Source organism: Mus musculus, chromosome 16 (genome assembly GCF_000001635.26).
Source record: "Mus musculus strain C57BL/6J chromosome 16, GRCm38.p6 C57BL/6J".
Taxonomy (NCBI): Eukaryota; Metazoa; Chordata; class Mammalia; order Rodentia; family Muridae; genus Mus; species Mus musculus.
Window position 1 is genome coordinate 57,894,529 of NC_000082.6, and position 7,430 is coordinate 57,901,958.

General features: G+C 39.2%; 1 pseudogene; it reads right to left on the reverse strand.

Annotated features, from left to right (window-relative positions):
* Positions 2,233-3,088, reverse strand: Rpl7a-ps4 (ribosomal protein 7A, pseudogene 4; annotated as a pseudogene).

Genomic DNA, 7,430 nt, shown 5'->3' on the forward strand with positions numbered 1-7,430 from the left:
ATGGGGAAAATGTCAACATATGAGCTAACGGAACCTAAACGTGGCATAAGGAGTAATGATTAGGAATCTACTTTGGTGAATGAGAAGAAGGAAGTGATATGATATCTGTGTGGATGTTTCATGGACAACTGCATGGAATCATCTCTGTTATGGGGCTAGTGCTTTGGGAAATAGACAATTTTGGAGTTATTATTTTTACATTTATATTTTAGTTTAAGAGTTGAAATTTTCAATTTTAAATCAACCCTCTATACCCCATTAGCTCTCCTCCAATTTCTTCTCTATCCTCCCCACCACTACTTACCTTCACATGACTTTTAAAAAACACATTGAGTTATCTTAGAGCTGCTAGTATGTACATGGTTATAGGGCCATTCACCTGATTGTGGGTCACCAATCATGAAGACTAAATCTCTTTCTTGCAGCCGTCAGTTACTTATAGCTCATCACAAGGCAGAGGGTTGTGACTCCCTCCCCTATCCACACATGGTTTTTGTTTGGTTTGATCTTGTGAAAACCTTATGCATGCTGTCAAAACTGCTGTAAGCTCATGTATATAATAGCCCTTTCATACAGAAAAAACAAAACAAAACAAAAAAACCAACTGTTTGTCTGTATTCATCTTCTGACTCTTACAGCTTTCTACTCTCTCTTCCATGAAAAACCCTAAGCTTTGAGATTAGGGGATATGACACAGATGTTCCATTTAGGACTGAGCACTCTTCAGTCTCTTATTTTCTGCACTTTGACAGGTTGTAGGTCTTTGTGCTATAGCTATCTACTGCAATAAACTTCTCATAGAACAGCAGAGAGCTGCACTAACCCATGGATATAAGTAATTAGCAGACACTTTAACATTATGTTCATAGTAGTTGTAACTTCTTCCTTAAGGCCTGTCATCAGTCCTTGGTCTAGTTACCAGTTTTAGACACAAGTTCTGTATTATGGAGTGGGTCTTAAATTCAATTAGGAAATGGTTGGTTACTTCTATAACATTCATGCAGCTATTGTAGCCAGTCATTATCATCATTTGTAGGATTCATAAGTGGGCAAGACTGTCAATTACTTTTCTACCCTGAGAAAATGCATACCAGTTTCCAGCACCATGGAAGCTAGAAAGTGATGAAGTTTCCATCCCACTATCAGATTGATTTCTTGCAGTTGTCCTTACATGTACACATACATGGATTCAGTGTGTATATGCACACATGCACATATATGTGTCTGTTATATCAACCAACAACATACCGTGTGAAATGATGTCGGGCTGTATATCCAAACATCATGAGAAAGTCTGAAAAGAGTTCGTTTAATGTGTGCCTTTCTTCTTTTTGTTTCTGGTATTGTCATTTTCTACCCCCAGAGAACATGAACATTTTAGCTTCCTATTTTTTTTTAAAGGCAACTAGTCTCTGTGTTCCCAGAGAAGACTGATATTACCAGAAGAATCTAGAGCTAACACATGCAATTAATTACTACTGTCAAGGTTTTAATGTTTTCATTTTCCTAACCTGAGTTCCATACATCCTTTGTTGATTATCTGTAGCATTATGTATCTCTCTTTCTAGTCGAGAACCATGTATTATTTACAAACTATTAAGACAATTATAGTCTGTTTTAATTCTGTATGATTTTTCTCCCCACACTGATCAATATTGAGCAAAGCTATTCGGTATTGCCCTTCCCTTTCACAATTCATTTCATTTTAATTCACACGGTTTCACTAACCCCCTAGACAGACTCTCCTGTAACTAAGAGTAAATTCTTGCTTTAAATTTAACATTGTTTTTCTTGCTCTCATTTCACATGCTCATGATTTCCTATGAATGTCAAGTGGACAGAACAATGTCAAAAATTTTAATATCTCTCCAACTCATAAAGTTGTAAAATCTAATTTTCAGTTTGACACAAAATTCAAAAACAACTCAAACTATCAAAATGCAACTTCTTGGAAAAATTTCCAAATGGACTCCAAATTCTCTTTTGTAGTTGTGGGTCTCATTTCCCTCCACATATTTGTTAATTTTGTTCTTTCCCCTCCCACGTTACAGAAAAGTGAGAGCTCAAATGAGTTCCACATGACCCTGGACTCCCACATGCACCAGGTTGGACCCAACTGTCTGCTTTCTTTCTTCTTCTAGTCATTGCACTTAAACTTGCCCTTTATCTATCTGTTCTCCAAGAGATGAATTCTGTTTGTTTTTTTTTCCCTCAAAACTTTATTTTTTTACAAATTTGGTAATTATATGTATGTACAGAAAACTTAGTGTGCATTTAACCCAGTGTAGTGGCGAGTTCTTTAGTCTTTGCTTTTTCCAGCTTGGCAACGCGAGCCACAGATTTAGGACCCAGGACATTGCTTCCCCAGTGGCAACCGATCTTGTTCTATCTGTCATTGTAATTGGTCCTAATAGTTTTCACCAGCTTAGCCAGAGCACCCTTGTCTTCCGAGTTAACATGTGTGAAGGCAACCGTGGTGCATGTCTTCCTGTGGACCAGGCACTCCAGCCTGGCCTTTCCCTTGATGATGCAGTAGGGCACCCCCATCTTTGATCCAGGGCAGGCAGGAAAACCACCAGCTTGATGGGGTCTACGTCATGGGCAATCACCACCAGCTGAGCCTTCTTAAGGCTCAGTTGGTGGTGTATTGACTCCTGCTCGGAGGACAGATGGTTTCTTAGTTGGGTTGTCCCCTTTGCCAGCAGCTTTCTTCTCAACACGGGCCAGTAGCCTTTGCTTCTTCTCTTGCTTTGTCTCTGGCCTGTACTTGTGGGCAAGCTTTATCAGCTGGGTAGCTGCTTGCCTGCCCAGGGCCTGGGTGAACTGGTTAATGGCAGAAGGTACTTTGAGCCGCTTTTAGAGGATGGCTCTTTGCCGCTGCAGCCTGATGTAGCAGAGCCATTTGACAAAGTGTGTTAGATCTCTTTTGGGCTGTGTGTCCTGCCCAGTGCTGAAGTTCTTGGACCTTTTCTCAAACAATGGGTGGACCACCTTTTTGGCCTCCTGTTTCTTGACAACGTCGGGGCCCAGGGCCACCTTCTTTCCCTTGGCCTCCTTTTCTTTGGGCATCTTGCTTGACTTGTGGTGAGAGCGCCTCAAAACTTTCTAAAAGAAGGATTCCTGCATTTGTTACTTATTTTTCACTCCTGTGACAAAATACCTAATCAAAGCAACTTAAGGGAAACAGGCATTATTTTGACTCACAGTTTGAGCATCCGGTCCATTGTGGTCAGGCTATCTTGACAACAGTAGCCTGAGGAAGAAGGTCAGATTACCAGATAATTGCAAATCTAATCAAATTGCCGATTGAAATTCACTCTCACAATTATTAACTTTCAAATAACATATTTCATATTAGACCAAATGTGTTAGAATTCTACTCTTCTAGTTCCTTCCTTTTCTTGATATTCTTTCTGGAGTTATCTTCTAACCCTTTGGAAGTTACAGGAAACAGGCCTGGTTCTGGTTTCATTTGTGTTACTGTGATCTCTGATCATTAGGCAACAAAAGAGTGATACAGATTTGCTGTTCAGCCTACACTTTCAGATTTAAGTCCATCATTGAGAGGAAGTCAATGAGAAAGCTTATACAAGTACTCACATCACAATTCCAGTCAAGAGCAGAGACATATGAGCATACTGTGCTGCCTACTTTATCCTTTCATCTAACATTTTCCCATCTCCCATGGTTTAGGATGCTCTGCCTAGGGAATGGTATGGCCTGAGCAAATTAACAATCAAGATAATCACAGACATGCTCATAGGTCAACTTAATCTAGACAATTACTCAACTGAGACTCTCTGTGGTGATCCAAGGTTGTGGCAAGCCAGTGTTGAAAACCAATACTGACATCTAATTACCTTTTGCTCAAAATGTTTTCATCATATTATGCCAACAACTATAGGCTTTCAAAGTCTCTCTTTCCTCCTAGGTCAGTTCTTCATGATTTTTCTCTGGTCATAGTTTACAATATATGACTAAATCCTCCTTTTATAACTTACTTAGTCTGGATTTTTTTTTCTAGATTGATGTACCTTAAATTAGACACAGAACTCTAGGTGCAATCTAATAAAGCTGTCCTTATTTACTATAAAATGACAAATTTTCACCAACATGTCTCAAGATTGCATATTAGGAATAATAGGCAGTAAATTTCATTATTGACTTAAAACAACCATAGTTTGACTTAAACTGTAAGTCATACTTTAACACTTTTATTTCCTGCCCTCTGTTACCCAGAGCTCAAAATGACTTTGGACTTCAGTGAAGGAATTCTAATTATCTACTTCAATTCTCCCCTTATTATTCAGCCTTGTTTGGAGATATGTTGTATGTCTTTAGTTCTAAACATTCATAATTATTCTAAACATTCATAATTATTTCCAATTCATCTGTGTAGTTTTTGTATCATTCTTTTCCATATTTTAATGTGAATTCTTGATAAAAATTATTTGCTGTGAGAGAGTTAAAACAACTTCTTTCCAGGTTTCAAATAATGCACTTGTAATTATAAAGAATTAAAAATGAAGCTAAGTGAGTGGTTCTTTTGCTCCATTACTTTACATCATTAGTTCAGTTCTTTAGAGAGATTGTAAGATGCAAACATACCATGTTTTGTGTCTCCTACATTTTCTAGGTCTATGAAACCAGGGAAAAGATATCCACCTTATATCATCTGTTAGTGATTTCATGATAATTCCGAATAGAACTGTCGACTCTCCTCAGAGTATTGACCAGTTCTGGCAAGCACAGCTGTATACTTTTATCCTTTTAGGGATGCTATTTCCAAGTCTTCTCCATGTACAGGAAAGACATAGAATAGAGGCCTCTGTGAACATTCAGCTATCCTATGTTTTCCCATTTCCTCGCTGACCTACCTTACATTTATGTTTCAGCCACAGGAGGAAGAGGGAGGCTTCCCCCTGGTTAGCCGTAGAGCATGGTCAGTGGTCAGAAAGCCTTCCTTTAGTATTTATTCACTTCTTACTAATGTCTTTAGTACAGTATTCATTTCTGGGAACGAGCTCAGCAATATACAAGGAGATCAAATAAGGAGTATGGACTTTCACCGACTGTGTTTTCTATTGTCTTTCTTCAGTGGTTGACTTTACAGGGGTCCTACAGCTCTGGCATTCACTGTTACGAAAGGAGAAAGACCATCTGTGAAAAAAATATTTCAACATCAAGCATATTATAAGAGAATTAGATTCAGAAGACAGAAGAATAAAAAAGGCAATATTTAATAGGAAATCTGGTTTTTGAAATAGGTAAAAGACCCTAACACTTCAATGAAATCTGATAATGAGCATGCAGCATGACATTCAGCATTCACCAATGAAATCTGATAATGAGCATGCAACATGACATTCAGCATCACCAGCATCACCAACCATTATGGAAGGCAAGAGAGGTTCATGTGAAGTCACCAAAGCAGACATAGATGCCATGCCTAGGGTAGAAAATGGGTTCCACCAAATATGGAGAAGATTTTCATAATATTGATCGTGGGATTACTGAAGGGATCAGCCATTTTGGAAAACAATTTGGCAGTTTCTTAGCCTCTAAATCTAGCATCCACTCTAAGAATTTTTGAAATTGCAACAAGAAGCCGTACAAGTGTCTATCAAGTGTAGAATAACTGAATACTAGAACAATGCACAGCTCTGTAAAAGAGAAAGCTACTGATACATGAGAAAGGATAAATGAGCTTCATATGTATTATGTTAGTGAGATAAACCAAGCTCAAAAGGCTATAATTCAATCTAAATGACTAGATCAAGGGGAAGCTATAGTATATACAATAGGTAGATGTGACCATTCATAAGCATAAACACAGAGACACACACAGACATACTACACACATATGTATCCATGTAAAACAAACCAACAACAATATAAACAAAGATCAAACAGATCTGATATGTGGTGAGGGCCTGCTTCACACCAGAGTGAGATCTCTTTTGGGGAGGAGAACCAGCCCCATTCATAAAGTCTTTATCTGTACAGCTTAACTAAACCTTAAAAGGCCTTCCCTCCTAATTCCATCATCCTGGCAGAGAGAATTTCAGTGTATGAATCTGGGGTCAGGACATGAGCATTCACTCCATTGTGCAGTCTGATAATTCTCCTCTCTTTCACCAGTCGGCTCCCAATGCCTTCTCTCCCCCCATGTAGCTTTCCAACACATTGAAATTGCAGACTTGCAGTTACCTGTCGAGAAGAGAACAGCTCACATCGTGACCGTTTCTGCCATACATTTAGTGTAACCCAATGGCCAGATTTTTTTTCCATGACTACTTTTCCCATGTCCTTGAACACCAGCCCCATGTTTGCACTTGGAAAGTGCTCAGCAATGATGAAATGCACATAAGTGAAATATGTCTGGTACGACCACACTTTCCTGATGCTTTAGAGATTTGTGAGGTTTTAAAAACCACCCAGTCGGGATCAGATTTTTCTTGTTTGTTGGTGCATATGGAATGTTCAAGCTGGAAGACTCTTAGAGCTCATCGAGTCCAATTCTTTATTTTGCAGAGACAAAAGCTTCATTGCCTGCTGGCCATTATCTGGTAACTTCAGGCACTCTCTGATCTTACATTCCTTGGCCTCCCTCCAGACCCAGGTCTAAGATACGATGTGCTCCTAGAGAAATGCATTCCACTTGGATAAAGCAAAACAAAACAAGAACCCAGCCACCTATTCAACTAGCAGACAGGAGTATAAATATGCAGTTTGGAGGATACATCAGCCATCAGCTATGCTGCGGTTCAGAAAAATGAGGCATATTTAAGCGGCCCTTGGGTTTTCCTCTAAAGGTCATTCAGTATTTGAGTTACTTCAAGGTTTCTGGCAGCCTAGTAATAAGGACTTTTGATTATCTATTTCATGTATTTAGATATTAAAATATAGTTGCACTTCAGGCTGAAGCTTTGTTTTAAAAAGCAAAACCCAGCTATTTTCAAGGTTGTTTTCCTTCATTTGTCCTTAAAACATTGCTATTGAGGGAGTTCAGGGTTCTCTGCAAAAGGCCGCCCTTGGATTGTCAATCAGAAAATTCACCACAAAATCTTAGAACCTCTAAATCTGGGAGGGGGTCTCATTACTAAGGGAAGATGGGGGTGTTTGAAGAGAGGCTCAGCTAGAGAGAGGATTAGGGCTGCCCAGCTCAGTGGTTTAGTTCCCCTCCTCTAACCTAACTCCTTGGAGAAGCTTCTAGGTCCTCAGTTAATCTGTCCTTGAGATTACTCTCATGCAGTAGTGCCTCTTAGGCAAGGACTTATCACTTTTCATGGAGTCAAACATGGGACTTGGTCCCATATATGGGCCTTTCCATCTTGGGATATCATCAAAGGAGACTATTTCTGTCCCACAAATTTCACTTTGAATTGAAGTGGCTAAAAATCAGGTGCATATGACTCCTCTAAAGTCTT